Raw genomic sequence first — 20,870 nt, 5'->3', positions numbered from 1 at the left:
TCCGGGATGGTAGAAAGGGAACCAAGAATTTGATCGTTAACACATGTATATTGAATTCTACACATCATCCTAGAATTTCTGAGACTTCAGACTCTGGGCCACCAGGCATGCTAGACAGATGGTGATGCTGGGGGAAGGTATCGGTCAGGGCTGCTGGTAGACACCAGGTATCCATTCTTCCCTGTTTCTTGTTAGCAGAACCCTGACTTTGGGGAAGCTATGTGTAACATAAAAGTCCACATTTCCCAGCTGCTCTCACAGGTAGGAAAACGAAATTTCGTCCACAAACAAAAGTGTTGTGTGGGATTTCTGCAGTCTGCATCAGTGGAACTAACAAGGCTGGAAGACACACAGCTCATGCTTTTCTGCCATTATTCCTTCCTACTGTCTGGGATTTTTTTTTTTTTTTTTTTAAGACAGTTTCGCTCTTGTTACCCAGGCTGGAGTGCAATGGCGCAATCTCAGCTCACTGCAACCTCCGCCTCCTGGGTTCAGGCAACTCTCCTGCCTCAGCCTCTTGAGTAGCTGGGATTACAGGCACGCGCCACCATGCCCAGGTATTTTTTTGTATTTTTAGTAGAGACGGGGTTTCACCATGTTGACCAGGATGGTCTCGATCTCTTGACATTGTGATCCACCCGCCTCAGCCTCCCAAAGTGCTGGGATTACAGGCGTGAGCCACCGCGCCCGGCCTTTTTTTTTTTTTTTTTTAAAGACGGTGTTTCACCATGTTGGTCAGGCTGGTCTTGAACTCCCAACCTCAGGTGATCCACTCACCTTGGCCTCCAAAGTGCTTGGATTACAGGCGTGAGCCACCTCGCCCCGCCTGGGAAACTGTAAAGTCGGAGCCCTAGCAGCCATCCTGACTACGAGGCAACCTTGCAAATGGGAAGCACGCACTAGAGATGAAGGAATAAAAATACAGTAGGCCGTGTTTCTGACAACTGTGGACTTGCCAACAGGGGATAGCTTAACTTTAGATTTCTTTTGCATAAGCAAGACACTTCTATCTTGTTTCAGTCGCAGTTAATTTTGGGTTTTCTCTCACATGCAGCAAAAGCTAATTCTAATGGGTATGAGATTTATTCACGGTATTTCAAACCTGTGTAGACAACTTTGGTGCAGCCCCAAGAATTCTGAGATGAATTCACGGTCCCTGCCGTCCCAGAACTCCCTGCACAGCAGGTGGACTGGGTAAGCAGGCCGTTAGGACAGTGGCTGGGAAGGGCTGTGATGATGGTGATGCTCCAGGGTCTACAATAGATGACAAGCTTCCTCTCCTCCTCTCATCTTCTTTCAAACCGTACGTAAATTCGATCACTCCACGTGTGTTCTTGGCCTGATTTTGTCCCATTGCTTAGACCATATTTGATTTTAATATATTATGGTACCTAATTTAAGCCTTGGAGTTAAAGACGGGAAAAAAGATAATGTGGGCCAGATTTTACGCGGTTGGCATTCATAATTTTACAGCAAACCTGTATAGAATAATAAGCAACAGTTATAAACTTGCCAAGAATCAATTTTGCATATGGAGCTTCATTCAACCAACAATTCTATAAACACTCTAGGGCTAGAAAATTGGCAGGATGATAAAACTACAAATGGGATCTCTGTCATTTCTTTAATGAAGCAGTTACTTTGATGCTAACTTTTCCCTTCTGAAGGCACCTTAACAGCGCACTTGGCCAGCTTCTTACCTCTGGCCCATACTGTTCATAAATATCAGAACCCTGGTGTCTTAGATGTCTGCAGATCTGGGCCAAATGGAAGCACAAATCTATATTGAACACTTAGGTGCCAGGCCTATTCCATATGTTATCTTGTTTAATCTTTCCCATACCACGGCAAGAAAGGTTTTCGAATCCTCTTCACCATTAAGAACCAGACACTCAGAGTCTGAGCCATCTGCTTCAGTCTTACGCGCTTCAAATTAAACTGTTTCCCAAAAATGCCTTCCCTGGTGGTATCTTTTCATCTTCTCTCAGTCTTTTAAGCCTGGAATCTCTGTCCCTTCTAAGCAGCTTTCTACCCAGGGGCTCTATTGCCCGGGTTCCACCAGTCACAATCCTAGCCCCTCTCCCAAATCTTTGTACACTTCCTTAAACCTTCCTTTGCACCTCCCACCTCCGTCAGGGTGACCTCTGTTTCTCGGGCATCTCCCCGCCCCAGACTTGGCTCTTACGTTCTTATCACTGTCTATGCTTTACGTTTTGTATCCTTTTTCTCCTTTCTTTCGAGACGGAGTCTGGCTCTGTCGCCCAGGCTAGAGTGCAGTGGTGTGACCTCGGCTCACTGCAACCTCCACCTCCCAGGTTCAAGTAAATCTCCTGCCTCAGCCTCCCAAGTAGCTAGAATTACAGGCGCCTGCCACCAAACCCAGCTAATTTTTTTGTATTTTTAGTAGAGATGGGGTTTCACTGTGTTGGCCAGGCTGATCTTGAACTTCTGACCTCGTGATCTACCCGCCCGGCCTCCCACAGTGTTGGGATTCAAGCGTGAGCCACCACGCCCGGCACCTTTTATATCCTTAAGCGACCTACTGGAATTACGGATTTTCATCGGGAGGGAGAAAAGAAAACGCATTTATTGAGTACTCATTTTGTCTGGGGTTTTTGTCTCCTTTAATCGCCCAAATAATGCGATGAGGAGGTTTTTTGGGTTTTTTTTGTTTGTTTGTTTGTTTGTTTGTTTTTGTTTTTTGTTTTTCCTGCCACTTTATAGACGAGATTGGACACATACAGCAAGTCGAAGCAGCAGTCAGGAGGGAAAAGGAGGAACCCCACACCGGTCTCCCCCTCCTAGACGAGCGCATGGTCTGGGCGTCCAGGAAACGTTCCTGGAAGACATTATTGGATGGATGGATGAATGAATGAACATTTAAAGGCTGGCTTACAAAAGGAGTTTACTGAGAAATGACACCGAGAGGAGGTCTGAAATACCCTGAAAAATACAGATTTCAAGTACAGGTGGGGTTTGGGGACTGCAGAAAGTCCCCAACGTTCAACAAGCCCGGAGTGAAAGAAAGGGTTCCATTCACACTCGGGCAACTCCAAGTGTGGCTCCGCGGGGTCTAAAGAGACCTAAGCACTTGTGACCCGAATACAAAAGTAAGAGGCATATGCCATCTACAACGCTCCCTCCCGAAAGCTCTAGGACTCCGCCGCGCTTCGTTTCCAAACTTGGGCCGCGGGGGCGGGCAGGCGCCTGTCTCTTTAAGAATCTGGTCGAAGTCCTTTTCCTCTCCCCACCCCGCCCCCGGCCTCCCTCCCCCGCGGTGCCGGCGCGGCCTGGGCGCCCACCCCCTTGTCCTCTGCGGCTGCACGGACGGGTTCAGCCGCCCGTCCGTCACAGAGGCGTTGTCTCTGATTGGCTGCAGCGCTTCAGGCCGGGAGGAGGGGCGGGAAGGCCGGAGAAACTAGTTTGTTGGCGGCGCCTCGGCGGTACCGCAGCGGCAGCGTTTGGGTTGTGGCGAGCGGCGGCGGGACCTGCGGAGCTCGCGCGGGCGGCCGGGGGGCGTCTCTGAGGCGGCGGCGGCGGGGAGCGCCTGCGGCGGTGAGTACCCGGGCTGGGCCGGGGCCGAGCGCTCGGAGCCCCCGCGGGGCTGCGTGTCCCGGGAGGAGCGCGCGCGGCGGGGGCGGGGGCCCGGGGACAGGCGTGGGGGCGGCGGCCGGCCGGCACCCCGCGGCCCCGCGAGGGGATTCGAGAGCTCTGCGCGGGGGAATGAATTGTTCGGCAAATGGACGTTGCGCGCGGGAGCCGCTGCTCTCTCCCCGGGGAGTGGTTGATTCATTGAGTCCGCAGACTCTCTTTTTAAAAAATTGCTATTGATCCTGGAAAGAGACGCGGCTGGTCTTTGAGGACGCGGGCGGCCAAGCCCCGCGCCCCGGACGCCCAGGCCGATGGCCGCCTGCCCTGCGCGGGGCGAGGGCCCGGGGTTCCCGAGGGAACGGTCTGCGCGGGCCCGGCCGGGAGCCCCGGGCCGTTCCCGTTCCGCCTGCCGGGGTCCCTCGTTTCGGTTTGCAGCACTGTCCGGCGGCGGGGAAAGGTCGCACTCCCGAAGGCACACCCACCTGTCCACCGCGGTGGGGGCCCGCCTGGCAGGTCCAGAGCGAGCCCTCCATCCTGACTCTTCTGCCCACGCTCGCCCTGGCTCCGAGACACCACCGCGCGGTGTTACGCCCCCACTCCCCCCACCCCACCCCACCCCGACTCCTTCATAGTTGCTTTAGAAGCTTTTCTTTTGCGGATGGTGCCCCGGAGACACCAGATATTTTTTTGTGTTCCTGCTCTACAGTCCCCAAAGTCCATTCCCATTGTCTTTGAACAAAGAAAAATCTCTCCAGAGGCCTGACCCAACGGACTGTGGGTGAGGGGGCGGACCCAGGCCCTTGCAGGTTGAATCTGGACGCTCTTGGTTCCTGCTGGATCCTGGTGGTTTTTGACCTTGGGGAAGGCAGGCTGGGCTTTTGACTCCCCGGTAATCAGGGCAGAGAATGCCAGGTGTCTGGACCATTTGGTTTCACTCTGTCGGTGCAATAGAGGGAGGGAGGGAAGGAACTTAGCAGTGGCACAAGAAGAGGAGGCAGGATCCCACGGTCTCTATTCTGGAGCAGATTCCAGTGACTAGTGATGGGGCCAAGCCCTTTGGACCCTGGGCCCCAGTCTCCCCATTCATAGGGAGAACTGATGCTCAGCATTCCGATCTGAGCTGTGAGCTTTCCTGGGGTGTTGGTGAAGGCTTGCATTGGTGTTTGGGGAAGAGTAGGGCACAAAGTGACCCCACCTCGGGGTCCACTTGGTGTCCTAAGACCGGGGGCCCTTGGGTCCACAAGCTGTGCCTGTGAAGGTTGATGGAGTCAGTCTTTTTCCGGCCCGGCAGCTATTTCAGTTTTAAGTCATTTGTCAGGCAGTGACTCCAGGGAGGTTGATAAAAGCGAGGTAGAAATGGAAGACACCTTCGTCCTGGGTCTCGGGCTGCGGTTGGATTTATGTGTGTGGTATGGAAAGAAGAGCTGTGGGTAAGTTGTGTGCTCCACATTGAAGGCAGGTTCTGCAGCCGGATGCCCTTTAATAGCGTTTTAAATCTGTGGGTACTCCGCGTGGGCAGAAGAGAGCAGGAAGAAAAGAATGATAACCCAGTGAAAGCAAGCTTCGTTCTTCCCATCTATCACTTGAGTAGGGGCAGGTGGGAAGGGTAGGAAGAGTGAGAATGCTATTTAGTGGGTGTTTCGTTACTGATTCATTTGTTCATTAATTGTTTGACGAGACTTGATTGGGCACCTGCTGTGTGCCAGGCCCTAGGTTAGGTGCTGGAGACTCTACCTTTAGTGAGCACCTAGATGAGGGGGTGCTGGCACATGGATTAGGGGCCCTGGTACATCATAGTGATAGAGATAGCAAGAAGAGCAGAGAGGACACAGGTGGGCAAGGCTTCCTGGAGAGAGGATGCTTTGACTAAGAAGCGAAAGGCGTGCCACAGCCCAGATTCCAGGCAAAGGGCGGCCACCTTTCTCCTGTAGCTCACCCATACTTCTCCCACAGGCATTGATGACCTCAATTGGCAACCTCAAGATAGGCACAGGTTGAAGTCTTGGAAAATGCAAGTGGGAGGTGGTGGAAGGTTCGTTCTGTCTATAGTGCTGTCCGCAGGGACAGCAGTCCAGGGCATTTGCAGGAAACTTGATGGCTTGTGGATGCATCGTGTCTTCTAGGGGCGTCCTGGGAGAACCTACCCTCCTGGTCCCTAAGACCAGCCCATTGTCTGAGCCTGTAGTCACTCTGTACCAGCAAGCAGTGTAGGCATAGCCTGGCCATTGTGGGTAGAGCTGGCACAAGAAAACAGAGTGGCCAGACACTAATGAATTGGCTGATTGAGATGCTGGTTTTCATCTAATATGGTAAATTTCATAATTTAATTGTCTCAGCCAGCCAAGGCTGTTGAAAGGCATTTTCCCCACCAGGAAACACTTAGTTGGAACAAGCTGGGGGTAGGGGGGGAGGTGCGGGGGAGGAGGGAGGAGGGAGAACTTAAGCATCCACAGCTTTCAGTAACAGCATCCCAGCAGCAGTTATCAATCAGTATCTGTCAATCAGTAACTATCAGTCAAGTTATTAATCAGTATCTTCCAGGTGATGGAAGTCAGCCCAGCCCCTATAGCAGGTTCTGACCCCTTTCCTGGATCGCTTCATTGCCATACCAACCTAAACGTGTCAAAAGCTGAATACCTGTCATCCTCAAGGCGGCATCTTGTGAGAATGCCTCCAGGTCCTTCTGGGGCTGTTAGGAGCTGGGGAGGGGGTACAGTGGGATTAGGTGGGGAAGAGAAGGGGTTCAGGGATAGGAAGGGCTCCCTATTAAGTCCTTTTAACCCAAGGGTAGTGGAAAGAGCATGGGCTCTGGCACCAGACGGGGGTTCAAATGCTGTGGGTCCGTGATCAAGTTCCTTCACCTCATTGAGCCGTGTTAGCTTTTTTCAGAGATATGGTGAAGATTTAACCACCATACTCTGCAGAATCCCCTAGAATGGGGCCTATCACCAGATGGGTGTCAGTCATGCCATGCTCCCTTTTCCCCTTTTTTTGGTCCTCTGGGTGCAGAATTGAGGTTGGGTGCTTGTTGCTCTGCAGCTGACTTGCAGCCTTCCCGAGTCCCCAGTCACCTCCCCCTGCCCCTGCACCCTGTCTCTCTTGTCACACTTTTTTAGTGCTAGGCCTTTCCTTCTAAGCCATGTCCTAGACCCTGTTGGATGATAAACAGTAGCTGTGTGGCACTTATTGACCTGTTTTTTGGTTTTTGGTTTTTTTCTTTGGTGACGGAGTCTTGCTCTATTGCCGAGGCTGCAGTGCAATGTCACGATCTCGGCTCACTGCAACCTCTGCCTCCCAGGGTCTAGTGATTCTCCTGCCTCAGCCTCCCGAGCAGCTGGGATTACAGTGGCACGATCTCAGCTCACTGCAACCTCCACCTCCTTGGTTCAAGTGATTCTTCCGCCTCAGCCTCCTGACTAGGTGGGACTACAGGCATACACTACCATGCCTGGCTAATTTTTGTATTTTTGTACAGACAGGGTTTTGGCATATTGGCCAGGCTGGTCTGAACTCCTGACCTCAAGTGATCCACCCATCTCGGCCTCACAAAGTGCTTGGATTACAGGCGTGAGCCACTGTGTCAGGCCTGTTTTGTTTTGTTTTGTTTTGTTTTGTTTGAGACAGAGTCTTGCTCTGTCGCCAGGCTGGAGTGCAGTGGCATGAGTCTGCTCACCCCGGCCTCTGCCTTCTAGGTTCAGGCAATTCTCCTTCTTCAGCCTCTTGATTAGCTGGGATTATAGGCTTCTGCCACCACACCCAGCTAATTTTTGTATTTTTAGTAGAGACGGGGTTTCACCATGTTGGCCATTTGGTCTCGATACCTTGACCTCGTGATCTACCCGCTTTGGCCTCCCAAAGTGCTGGGTTTACAAGCGTGAGCCACTGTACGGGGCCTTTTTTTTTTTTTTTTTTTTTTTTTTTTTTTTTTTTTTTTTTTAATGGCAGCTCTGTGGGCTTAGAAATCCAAATGCACCATATTTTCTGCAAATGCATAAAAACCTTCCCAGCCATACTTTACTCCCACAGTGGTCTCCTGCACCGTGAGTTGGATACAGAGCCTGCATGAGGCTCACCTGAGCCACTTCTTGTTTCAGTGTGACCAGGCCCGAGGCCAACTCCACCTGTTCACCATCCTGTAGCTAGAACCGTCAGAACCTGTTGGCAGAAAGAGCACTTGAGTGGGCGTAGGAAAGTCCTGCTTGGCCCTGCTTGACTGTGTGACTCCATGCAGGTTTTCTGACCTCTGTGAGCCTCACTTTGCTCTCTGGTGTAATAATTCTATTAAATGTTTTGCTATAACATTTCAAAAGTTCTTGCAGGCGCTGGCATTCAGCCATTGTCAAAGGCTTGAGTGACTTGTTTAGTCCTTCTGGGCAGAAGAGCTTGAGCAGCCATTAGAGTGTAGAGGGGCCGACTTAGAAGTCAGGAATGGGGTTCTGGTTGCAGCTCTGCCTTGTGTGTGCTGTGGGAATTGGTTACTTGCTCTGAGCTCTAGTTTTTCCACCTGTACAATGAGAGGGGTGACATAGGCAAGCTCCTAGCTTCCTTTTCTTTCTCAGTGACTGGAGACTGAGTCAGCTTTTCCCAGTAACTCCAGAGGGATGGGGCTGTTCTCCTTGAGCCTCCTGCAGTTCCTCCCCCTGCCCACTGCCTGAGAGTTTGAGGCCTCCTGTGAAGGAGCTGGTGGAGATAGAAGACCAAATCAGGAAAGCGCCATGCCGGGCTTAGGGGAGCAGGGGTGGACTCAAAGGAAGGTGGTGTGTGGGTTACTCATTTCCCAAGGCCACCGCTCTGGCTGGTCCTGGGCAGGGAGCTGGGCAGCAGTCATGGGAGCATCTGGAGTGGCTAGGATGAGACTTCACTGGTGGGTTGTCCCCTGGGCACAGAGCCAAGGTCACCTCCTGACAGAGAGTTGGACAACGAGCTCTGAGGAACAAGGGGCATCTTGAGCAAATTAGCCTGGCATGGTGACAGACACCTGTAATCCCAGCTACTTGGGAGGCTGAGGCAGGAGAATCACTTGAATCCTGAAGGCAGAGGTTGCAATAAGCTGAGGTCACGCCACGGCACTGCAGCCTGGGCAACAGAGTGTAAGACTCTGTCTCAAAATAAAAAAGAGGGATCTTGAGGGTGCCCAGGGGAGCAGGAGGAGGTGGTGAAGCACCAGCCTGCAAGACCAGTTGGATGGCTCCTCCCATAGGGAAGCAGGGCTGAGCAGGCCATGGGAGCCAGAGCGCTGTGCCTGCTTCCACCAGCCCAAGGGCCACATTCACCTTAGGTGTCACTCCCCGCCCACCTCTGCTAGGAGGAGCCTTCCATCATCAGCTGTGTGGTCAGGAGTAGGTTGCAGGGGTAGGATGGAGACAGAAAAGCCTTGCTTATGTTTTTTGCCTGCTCCCTTTGGGATCCTACGGAGAGGCTGCCCACAGATCCATCTAGGCTGAGCAGAATTAATTTCTTTTCTTTTCTTTTCTTTTTTTTTTTTTTTTTGAGACGGAGTTTCGCTCTTGTTTCCCAGGCTGGAGTGCAATGGCGCTATCTCGGCTTACCACAACCTCCGCCTCCTGGGTTCAGGCAATTCTCCTGCCTCAGCCTCCTGAGTAGCTGGGATTACAGGCACACGCCACCATGCCCAGCTAATTTTTTGTATTTTTAGTAGAGACGGGATTTCACCATGTTGACCGGGATGGTCTCGATCTCTTGACCTCGTTATCCACCCGCCTTGGCCTCCCAAAGTGCTGGGATTACAGGCTTGAGCCACCGCGCCTGGCGCAGAATTAATTTCTTAAGATAAGGAGAAGCTTTGCTCATTCAAACCCCAGGACAAGCTGCCAGCCAGGTTAGCTGTTGGCCGGGCCAGTTGGTCTGAGAGAAGTTGAGAGCCAAGAAATGGAGGAGCTCCTTTTCTAGAAAGCCATGGCGGTTCCATCCATTGTGCAGAGTTCAGGTCCTGCACCCCAGCTGGGCTTGAGAGCTTGGCAGCAAGTCCCTTAACTTGTGAATGCCTCTGTTGTTCACTGGCTTGGAAATCTGAGGGAGAAAGGTATCCACCTTTATTCATGCAACAAATATTTATTTAGTTTTCTGAATGGCTTGGTCTGGACTAGGAAGCTGAGGAAGGAAAGTCAGGTTCAGAGAGTTCCTACTTGGGAACTGAGTGTCTGATGTGGGAAGTAGACAGGCATTTTGTATGGCACAGTGCTAGAGTCTGAACAGTGGGCATGTTGAAAGTCTGCCTCAGTTTCCTCATTGATGAGGTAAGGAGGGAGACTGCTGGTTTACTCACTTCAGATGTGTCTAGGGAATTGCTTTACCCATCTGTTCTCTGCCAGGCTCTGGGATTCAGTGGAGAACAAGGCACGGTCCCCCCGACTTCCTCCTGATCCCACATTCAGCTGGAAGAGGCAGACAGACTGACGAAATACGCAGCTGCAGAGGAAGTGGACAGGGAGGTGTAGGAAGGTGGCCACGGGAGGGTGCACCCAGAAGAGGGGTCAGGGAAGGCCTCGCTGGGGTGGTTACATTGGAGCCGGCCATGGGAGGATCCGAGAAAGGCATGCCAGGTGGAAAGCACAGCTCATGCAAACGCTAGGCCAGCGCGGGCTGCGGAGGGAGAGGCAGTGAGGCACAGAGAGGAGCTGCAGCCTCTGGTGCAGGGGGAGACTAAGGATAACATTATCCTCTTTTGTTTGATTGTTTTTCTCTGATTTAAATAATGTATCAATAGATTTCCTTTTTTTTTTTTTTGAGATGGAGTTTCACCCTTGTTGCCCAGGTTGTGGTGCAGTGGCACTATCTCAGCTCACTGCAACCTCCGCCTCCTGAGTTGAAGCGTTTCTCCTGCCTCAGCCTCCCAAGTAGCTGGGATTGCAGCTACCACCACGCCCAGCTAGGATTTCCTTTATACATGAAAAATACAGGAAAAGATGGAGCACGGTGTGAGGGTTTATCCCTTCCTTTATATCTGTCCACAGATGGGTGCTTACCCTCTAGTCCTCCATTGTACATGCAGATTTTGCATTTACATAATTTGAATCATACTCAGTACTCGACAACTTCTACCGCTCACTGTGTGGTGGAGCTCTTTCCTTTTTCACCGTGCTATCATACTCCACACTGCAGCCAAACCATCATTTCCTCTCATTGTGTCCTAAGGAGAGACTTTGGATCATGCCTCATTTTCCCTGTATGATCAGTGAAATCTTGTATCGTCTTTGATCATGCATCTTTATGAGCAAGTATGATTATTTTAAATTTTCATTGTCAAAGCCAAATGCCTTCTGCAAATACTTACCCCCTTTACTCTCCCACTAATAATAGTGTCTGAGTGCCCATTTTTCTCTACAGAGTCACTAGCAATTTTTTTTTCTTTATTTGAGACAGAGTTTTGCTCTTGTTGCCAGGCTGGAGTGCAATGGCATGATCTCTGCTCACTGCAGCCTCCACCTCCCGAGTTCAAGTGATTCTCCTGCCTCAGCCTCCCTCCCGAGTAGCTGCGATTACAGGCATGCACCACCACACCCAGCTGATTTTGTATTTTTAGTAGAGACAGGGTCTCTCTATGTTGGTCAGGCTGGTCTTGAACTCCTGACCTTAGGTGATCCACCCACGTTGGCCTTCCAAAGTGCTGGGATTACAGGCGTTAGCCACCACGCCTGGCCCCAAATTTTTGATATTTGCATTTTTAGTTTTACCTAATGTGATGGAGAGTGGAATCTCATTGTTGCATTAAAAAAAAAGTTTATTCAGGCTTTGTCCTTTGATTCTAGTCCACTTTTGTTTTTCCAAAAGCTCAAAGTGTAGTGAGTACTGCTTCTGCTGCTTATTGGTCTCCTGACCTCAGCTGGGGACTCATCTGTGAAATGAGGCCCTTTAATCCCTGCCCAACCCTGTCCCCTACTAGGCTGCCGTACATTGTGCATGGGGAAACATTCCTGAAAGTTCATTTTATGCTGAAAAGCTCTGCAAACATGAAGACGCATGGTTTTTACTAGGGAGATGGAAATATCTGGAACATTGTAGTGAATTCAAGTGTTTCTAAACAGCCAGTGTATCCAGGGGAGGTGACTTTTGCCCATGTGCAGCGGAGCTGGCTTTAGGTGAGCCGTGTCTGCCTAGTGTCCCAGAGATGCACAGGAGCTTACCTGGCTGAGAGAACCGTCTGGCTGGGCTTGAGAGCTCTTCACGGAGGGCTAGGCCAGTTGGTGATCTATCACCTGTCTGCAGGAATAAAGAAATGAGCCAGAGAGAGTTCCCTAGCTGGTCCAGAAAAAGGTCCAGAAAGGGGCAGTGGCCACCACAGACCAAACCCTGTCTACTTGTTGGTAGAGCCCAAGGGCTGGAGCAACAAGAACTTTGTGAATGTCCAGGCGTGTCCTTATTTGTTTTTTTCGTTTTTTTTTTGAGACGGAGTTTCGCTCTTGTTACCCAGGCTGGAGTGCAATGGCGTGATCTCGGCTCACCACAACCTCCGCCTCCTGGGTTCAGGCAATTCTCCTGCCTCAGCCTCCTGAGTAGCTGGGACTACAGGCACGTGCCACCACGCCCAGCTAATTTTTTGTATTTTAGTAGAGACGGGGTTTCACCATGTTGACCAGGATGGTCTCGATCTCTTGACCTCGTGATCCACCCGCCTCGGCCTCCCAAAGTGCTGGGATTACAGGCGTGAGCCACTGTGCCCGGCCCCATGTCCTTATTTGTTTACCTGGAACAGGAGGCTTGAAAACAAGCAAAAGATTTACCAGAAGGCCCTTGTCTTTGATTTGGAGACCAAAGGAGGGGGAAGCTGTGGAGATGAATGGAGAAGGAAAGGCAAACTCTGGGGCCGGGGAAAACCAGGCCTCTGTGGTCCCAGGAGGCATCAGGCCTTATGATGGAGGAGCTGGGGGCTGCTACCATGGCCTGGGCCCCAGAGGAATTCATTACTGCTAGGGTTAGGTACCTGGGGACATTTTGGCCAGGCTCTCCTCACCCTTCAGGAAGCAATATCTGGGTTGAGCCATGATTCTCCTGCTGCCCTGGAGATGACTCAGAATCAAGCTCCAGAGGAGGCCCCTGTGATCCCAGCCAGCCTGACCTACTTGGAACAGCCTCAGGGACAGATGTAGGTAGGGGAAGGTAACCAGGGGGACAATGGGTCCCTCAGAGGGCTTCGGTAGGGAGGCCTCCTGCCTTTATACCTCTGCAGCTAGTGAGCAGTAGGAGGGAAAGCGGAGTGGGGGGGGGGGGTGAGGGGGAGGTGGGAAGAGGGTAGGTGGGGGTCCTCGATGAAAGCAGTTTTTGCATTTATTAGACACCTCCTGATTCTGAGTTTCATTAAGAGAGTAAGGGAAGCATCTCACTCCAGAGCTGTTTTTGCGTGGGTCCTCTTGGGGCAGGGTGCTGGGTGGGCTGCCCTTGCTGGGCTCCTGCCCCACTGCCATTCTGAACACAGCTTAAAGGCATTTATTTCGCTGACTTGGAGTGAGGTGGAATCACCAGGTTTCCTTTCAGGCATCAACTGGTATATCGGTATGGCAGGAAGTTGCAGTTGCTATTTTTACCACTCCAACCAGGGCTTTTTACTGGGAGGTACAATTACAAGCAGAATGTCAGGGTTTGGCTGGTTAGCCGAGCCCTGGCAGGCTGCTGTGGGCTGAGGCAGTGGCCACCGCACATGGTCCCACGTTGTACAAAGCAAGACGCATTTGCATGTGGACACACACCTACCCTGGTTGCTGGGTAGCTTTCTCTAATCACTTCCAGTACCCGGAGTTTAGGTGGAAAAAAAGGACTTTGCTGGGTTTTGCCCAGATAATTGTACCTGGCTGCTGGGGGCAGCCCCAAAGCTGTAAGCCATGTAGTTCTGACTACCCAGAAAGTTGAAACTTTGTTAATTGAAATTGAGAACCTATGCTATGCTTTTAAACTCTGCTTTTAAAGGGCTTATTTGGCTAGGCATGGTGTCTCACGCCTGTAATCCCAGCACTTTGGGATGCCAAGGTGGGTGAATCACAAGGTCAGGAGTTCGAGACCAGCCTGGCCAATGTGGGGAAACACTGTCTCTACTAAAAATACAAAAATTAGCCGGGTGTGGTCGTGCGTACCTGTAGTCCCAGCTACTCAGGGGGCTGAGGCGAAAGAATCACTTGAACCCGGGAGGCAGAGGTTGCAGTGAGCTGAGATTATGCCACTGCACTCCAGCCTGGGTGACAGAGCAAGACCGTCTCAAAAATAATAATAATAGCATAAAGGATCTATTGACTAGATCAGACTCACCCAGATAATCTCCTTTTTTAAGGTCAACTGATTGATTAGTAACACCGTTAATTACGTATGTAGCAAACATTAGTTAGATCTGAAAGTCTCATGTAGGGTAACATCACAGGAATCAAGTCCACATCCATGAACATCAACAACAGTAATATTAATAACAGCAGCTGTCATGAATCGAACAGAATTTGTCCCACGGAAGAGTGCTACACTCTTTACATGTATTCTCTCAATTCTGAGGATGGTACCTTGCGGTAGGAACAGTTATTTTCACCCCCATTTTTCAGATGAGAAAATTGAGGCTTAGAGAATTTAGGTATCTTGGACCAGTTTTGTTTTTTTATTTTTATTTTTTTGAGACAAAGTTTCACTCTGTTGCCAGGCTGGAGTGCAGTGGCGCAATGCTGGCTTACTGCAGTCTCCAACAACTCCCTGGTTCAAGTGATTCTCCTGCCTCAGCCTCCCGAGTTGCTGGGATTATGGGCACACACCATCACACCTAGCTAAGTTTTGTATTTTTAGTAGAGACGGAGTTTTCATCATGTTGGCCAGGATGGTCTCGATCTCCTGACCTCATGATCTCTTTGCCTCGGCCCCCGCTGAGTGCTGGGATAACAAGTGTGAGCCACGGCGCCCAGCCCCTTGGACCAGGTTGACAGGTAACAGTGGCAGTGCTGGGATTTGAAACCAGGGACTTTTAGCATCTAACGTCCTTGTTAGGCTGCTGAAGGTTGGCATCTCCACTTTGCTGTGTCTCATTTGTGAAACACCATCCAGAAACGAGTTAAGGTTTGCTCTTTCCCATTTGGCATTTAAAAAAAAAATTTTTTTTTTTTTTTTTTTGGAGATAGAGTCTCGTTCTGTCCATCAGGCTGGAGTGCAGTGGTGCAATCGTGGCTCACTGCAACCTGTGCCTCCCAGATTTAAGCGATTCTCCTGTCTCAGTCTCCTGAATAGCTGGAATTACAGGTGCACGCCACCACGCCCAGCTAATTTTTCTATTTTTAGTAGAGAGGGGGTTTCGCCATGTTGGCCAAGCGAACTCCTGACCCTCAGGTGATCCACCCAGCTCAGCCTTCCAAAGTACTGGGATTACAGGCATGAACCACTGCACCTGGCCAGGCACTGTGGCTGACGCCTGTAATCCTAGCACTTTAGGAGGACAAGGCAGGTAGATCACCTGAGGTTAAGAGTTTGAGACCAGGCTGACCAACATGGCAAAACCTCATCTGTACTTAAAAAAAAAAAAAAATACAAATACAAATAGCTGGCCATAGTGGCAGGTGCCTGTAATCCCAGCCACTTGGGAGGCTGAGGCAGGAGAATTTCTTGAACCCAAGAGGCGGAGGTTGCAGTGAGCTAAGGTTGCACCATTGCACTCCAGCCTAGGTGATAGAGTGAGACCATGTCTCAAACTAAATAAATAAATAAAATGTTTAAACAGGATACACACTGATTATATTGCAAATAATATGGCAGGCACCAGGGAACTCTCACATATGTCCAACAGAACTCTGGATCATTTTGATTCTTTCTCCCTTGGGTATTGTGGCTAATCCCTGTTTCACTGAGCAGTATTTATTAAGCATCTAATCGATTCTAGGCAGCAAAGATGACACAGAACACTGTCCTTGAGCTGCCACTAGAGAGAAGGGCACAGCACGCATGACCTGAGGAGTGAACAGTGCCGGCCAGCAGAAGAAAGACTACAGTGCTGCAGCAAAGACAGAGGGCAGAAAAACATTCATTCTAGGAGACAAGACACAATTCTGTTAGTTACTGCATGCCCTATTCCCTGTGCATAGCGTGGGCCACCACCCTGTAGGTGTTCGGATTTCATTGTATTTAGTGCATTCCTTTTCTGAGCATGTACCATGTACAAGGCTGACAAATGTAAAGTCCAGACGTGGGGTGCAGCTGTGAAAGGAGAGACTATGGAGGGGAGGGTGTGGGGCTGAGCAGGGAGAATGAGGGGAAGGAAAGGGAAGAGCTAAAGTTGAGGAGGGGAGCAGGGACAAAGCTGGAAAAGGAAATGATTGAACCAGGCTTGGGTGTGAAAGCCTTGAAGGCTTCTGAGCAGCAGAGCTCAGGATTTGGCACTGGGCTGGTAGGTGTGGGAAGAGATGGTTCAGGAGCCCCGTCATAACCTGGCCTGCAGTGGTGAGAGCAGGACTGGGAAGGAAAACCCCAATTCCAGGTCCCAGGAAGGAGGATGCAGTGGAACTTGGTGGCTAAATAACATGCTAAAAATGCGTACATGAAGGACTGGCTATTTATGGGCACCCATGTTTTTGCTATAAATAATACATACACATGTAATTTCAGGAGACCAAGAATTATCAACTGCAAAACCCGAGTGTAGCAGTCTACTCATGGGCTCTGTACTTTGCTGCTGGAGGGCCTGCCCTCTGCAGACCCCTGAAGTCTGTTATTTTGGAGAAGGATGAGGTGGTCCTGTGGGTGAGGAAGGCTTCTGATAATAAAGGGAGGAGCCGGCAGGGCCAGGTGGTTAGAGGGAGGCAGCCAGCAGTGGGTGAGAGGGTATACGGAGTCGAGCTGCCTATGGTGGCAGCAGGCTCTAGCGCCTGCGTCGTAATACAGATGGGATGGAGACCCCCCGCATAGGTCTGCACGCTTCCTACAGAAGTTTCTTTTTCTGAGTTCTTAAAAAAAAAAAAAAAATGTGGTTAGTGTGGAGGATAAGAAAAACCTGCTGGCTAAAGCAGGTGGATTACTGGAGGCCAGGAGTTCAAAACCAGCTTGGCCAACATGGCAAAACCCCATCTCTACTAATAATACAAAAGTTAGCCAGGCGTGGTGGCGTGTGCCTGTTATCCCAGCTACTTGGGAGGCCGAGGCAGGAGAATTGCTTGAACCTGGGAGGCACATGGTACAGTGAGCGCAGACTGGGCCATTGCATTCCAGCCCGGGCAAAAAGAGCCAAACTCTGCTCAAAAAGAAACATCCGCTACCCCAGTGTTCTCAAGGTGCGGTCTGGGCATCCCTGAGATTCTCTTGGTAGGGGATCCACAAGGCCAAAACTATTTTCATGGTAATGCTAATACATTATTTCCTTTTTCACTCATTTTCTCCAGAGTGCATAACTCAGTGAACTGTTGCTTTCCAAATGACCAATGCCTGATGTTACAAAATCATGCATGGGTAAACAATCCATGCAAAGTGCAGGACAGGCTGTCAGATGGGAATGCCACTGAGTACAAAAGTTCATTGATACGGGCTCAGATTTCACATTGCAGCTAACCTTTAAGGCGCTGTACGCATCAAGTCTTAGTAAAGCATCAAAGAAGAGTATCCACAATTACCTGAAAATAAAATCTCCCTTTTCCAACTATCTGTATAAGGTTGGATTTTCTTTTATACTGTATAGTCAAAACAGCAGATTTAATGCAAAAGTGGATATGAGAATCCAGCCACTATCCTCAAACATTTTTAAAATTGACTTTTGGGTAAAAAAAAAAATTTTTTTTTAATTGACATAAAGCAATTGCACATATTTTGGCACCTGTGATATTTTAATACCTGTATACAGTGTGCAATGATCGAATCAGGTAACTGGGATACCTGTCACCTGAAATAATTTATCTTCTCTTGGGATTCATTTCTGAAAAACATCTGTTACTGCTGGGTGCAGTGACTCGTGCCTGTAATCCCAGCTGTTTGGGAGACTGAGGCAGGTGGATCATTTGAGATCAAAAGTTTGAAATGAGCTTGGCCAACATGGTGAAACCCTGTCTCTGCTAAAAATGCAAAAAAAAAAAAAAAAAAAAATTTGCCAGCTGTGATGGCACATGCCTGCAATCCCAGCTACCTGGGAGGCTGAGGCAGGAGAATTGCTTGAATCTGGGAGGTGGAGGTTGCAGTGAGCTGAGATCATGCCATTGCACTTCAGCCTGGGTGACAGAAAAACACTTGTTATTTATGTTAACATGTAATGGGTTTATTATTTAACATATAAATTTTTGCTTAGTTTTAATTTCAACTGTGGCAAATACTAATAGGCAAAACCACATAAACAGAAGCCCCTTAGGGTTCTCATTTTTCAGTTGTAAAAAGATCCTAAGACCAGTTTGAGAACAGCTGTACTACAGAAAGTCCCTGAAAACAGGGAGCTAATTGTTGGACCCTGTGCCCAGCTCTGCACATCATCTTCCCTCCTTAGCCCCTCAGCAGTCCTTTGGGGTTAGTGTAATTCTTTTCGTGTCTGTTTCACAAATGAGGAAACTGAGGCACTGAGAATGAATAGCAGGCACAGGACTCACCATGCAGAGGTGGGAGTGCCAGCACATGGGGATGTCCCAGACTGATGTCGCTGTTCTCAAACCGGGAGGAAGGCAGATACGGGGGGTGGCGGGGGAAGCCTGCTGTGTATGCTCTGGTCCTCCGCCTGGTGCGCGGCACTCAGCCTGGCAGGGAGGTGCATCTCCGTGCGCTGTCTCCTTCTCTGAGGCCTAGGGGGACAGGCATAGGTTTGCTATAGGAAATCAGAGTTTGTAACAGCATGACTCTCTTGAGGCACGTGCGGTGTTGGTGTCCAGGAGTGTGCTTGGTCTTTGTAAATATTCCACATTTTGCTGTTTTGGAGTGAAACAGCTTTGAATACTGGCTCCAGCCAAACTGAGGATGTGTGCACATTACTTACCTTCTCAGAGCCTCAGTTTGCTATCTCTACAAGCAGGACATTGAGACCTCATAAAGATGTTGAAAGGATTGGGTGAAAGAATGTAGGCAGGGCTCCTGCACAAAGGCTCACATACAGCAGGGTGCTTGAAGATAATGTCGCTTTGGACAGAGTTCAGTAGGTCAAAAGGATGTGCAGTGAAAACAGTCTCCCCTGCTCTCTCCACCATAGCTAGTGGTAACTGAGTTCTTACACAGCCTACCAGAGACATTTTGTGCACGTGCCAGTAGGTGTGTCTGTTTTACATACGTGGGCGTGTGAATAGTCTGGTTTTAAACACACGTCAAAGGTAACGTCTGATACACAGCTCTTTGCTTTTAGGGCAGAAAGCCAGCCATTTAGTTTTTTTTTTTTTCACAGCTGTGTAGTACTCCATCTGTGAATGTAGCCAGGTAGATCTCACCAGGCCTCTTACTCGTGAACATGGCGGTTGTTCGCAGCCCTTGCTTTGTAACTGTGCTGCGGTGTATAACCTCGCTCATGTGCAGGTGTGATGGAAAGGAAATTTTCAGGAGTGGAAATGCTAGGGCAGAGGGCACATGCATTTGTCATTTTGTAAGATGTTGCCCAATTGTCCAAAGAGGTGGTGCCAGCTATGGTCCCCCCGCCCATCTCTCTCTGTGGGGAAAGATAGAGTTGTGCCTTGGGCTTTGAGAACTGAGAGGCATTCTCATTCCGTTTCAGCATCAGCTTGACAGCCTGGAGAAGAACAGCGCTTCTGGAGAACAGGGAGAAAGAAATTGACTACCAGTAAGTGGCCAGTGCTTGGCTCTTGTTCTGTTGTGTTTGTGTCCCTTGAAGACTGTCACTCCTGGTGGTTCATTGAAAGTGATATGTAGGCCAGAGTGCTTTTAATGGTTCCATCTGTGGGACCAGACAGGAGGCGAGACAGCCTCCCTCCACGCCCTCAGGCTGCATCTGTTTGCAAAGGGCCAGGCCAGTCCTGCTGTCCAGGGGGAGTCCTCCTTCGGACGCCACGTTTGCTTAGGAGGGAGCCAGTCTCTCTGCCTCTCTTTGTTTCTCTCTCTGGCTTGCTCTAGTTAAGTGGAAGGAAATGAGTTACTTTGCCAGATGGGTGAACTTGAGTACCGAGCTTTTTGTCCCCTCTGTGGTGAGAGCAGTGGCGTCTGCTTATTGACATTACTCCCGTCTGGAACAGCAGCTGGGCTTGCAGATGACTCCCAACTCTGGGGTCCAGAAGAAGCCGGGCAGCACCCCCAACTGAGAGGGAGCGGATGGGGCCGGTAGAAGCCAGGCAGCAGCTTCCATCGGCCTTGACAGGTGCAGAGGGGCTGCCACCCCTCCCTGAGCTGAACGAAGCCTCTTCGTGGCAGGGTGGTTTAAGTGTGGCTTGCGGGTGGCCTGCCTGGTAATCAGAACTTTTAGGACAGTATGACATAAACTATCACTTTTCTTGAAAAGATTTATCTCAAGAGGATACAGTGAACCAACAGAAGCAAAGATTTTTTTTTTTCCCTTGGATAAAAATTCAGACAATTAAGGTGAATGGATTAGTAAGCCATAGTGATGTGAGGTTTTCACAGACATTGCAGTTTACAGTGGACAACCACAAAGACACTAGACTGAGGTTCGTGAGGGCTCTGGGAGGCTGGTCCCGTGCCTGCACTTGGCAGGCCCCCCATCAGTCTTTGTTCAGGAGTGAGTGAAGGATAGGAAAGTGGCAACTGTGTGAAAAGTTGAGGTCAAACTCGTATTAAACAATATTCTGCAATTGCAATAACTTAGAAGTATTTGTTTTGGGATAAAAACGGAAAATAATACGCCAAAGTGAAAATAGTTCTGTTTTCAGTGATCCTCAATCTTGTTGGCACCTCCCTACCCCTAAGACTTTTTAGGCTTTTTTTCCTAATTGATACCCAGCCTCCTCATTGCGTTTTAATACCACATATCTATGCCTTACGCATACGATGAATAAGAGTTTCTCATTCCCCAGGAACTAGGCTGTGTGTCCCCGTCCACCACCTCCTGCCCGGTCACCCTGGTTAGGTGGTGCGGTCCTAGGCATTTGCATCTTTTCTGTCTTGCTCCTCGCTGTCATGTCAGTAAAAGACAACACGATGGAGCTCCTGGGTGTGGCTCTTGGCCTCTCACTTGCTCTGTGGCGCCCCAACTCAAGAAGACAGAACGCTGGGCAGAAAGACGGGGGCTGCCCATGATGGCCGCCTCTGCACCTGCTGCGCACTGTTGTGTGGCCCGGACAGCCTCTCCCCTGGGAGGGCTCGGCTGGCTTCTCCTCTTAGCAAGATGGGTTCTCTTTTAAAAAACAAAAAATGTTGGTGAGGAGCTGGCCAAATCCGTATGCTGTCTT

At 50.0% G+C, this 20,870-nt stretch overlaps 1 protein-coding gene across 3 annotated transcripts in view; it reads left to right on the top strand.

Annotated features, from left to right (window-relative positions):
* The first annotated feature begins 3,413 nt into the window (after positions 1-3,413).
* The window catches only part of KLHL25 (kelch like family member 25), a 41,862-nt gene continuing 24,405 nt past the window's right edge, over positions 3,414-20,870 (top strand). For 2 of the 3 annotated variants that reach the window (XR_012517827.1, XM_039480098.2), the window contains exons 1-2: positions 3,414-3,555; positions 19,226-19,291. The gene's annotated coding sequence lies outside the window, so the exon portion shown is untranslated. The remainder of the gene's footprint in view (positions 3,556-19,225; positions 19,292-20,870) is intronic. The other variant, XM_039480099.2, reaches the window with a different exon arrangement.

Source organism: Saimiri boliviensis, chromosome 5, assembly GCF_048565385.1.
Source record: "Saimiri boliviensis isolate mSaiBol1 chromosome 5, mSaiBol1.pri, whole genome shotgun sequence".
In the NCBI taxonomy this organism is placed as follows: Eukaryota; Metazoa; Chordata; class Mammalia; order Primates; family Cebidae; genus Saimiri; species Saimiri boliviensis.
Note: the sequence above shows the minus strand (reverse complement) of the source record. Positions and strands in the feature narration are given on the sequence as shown.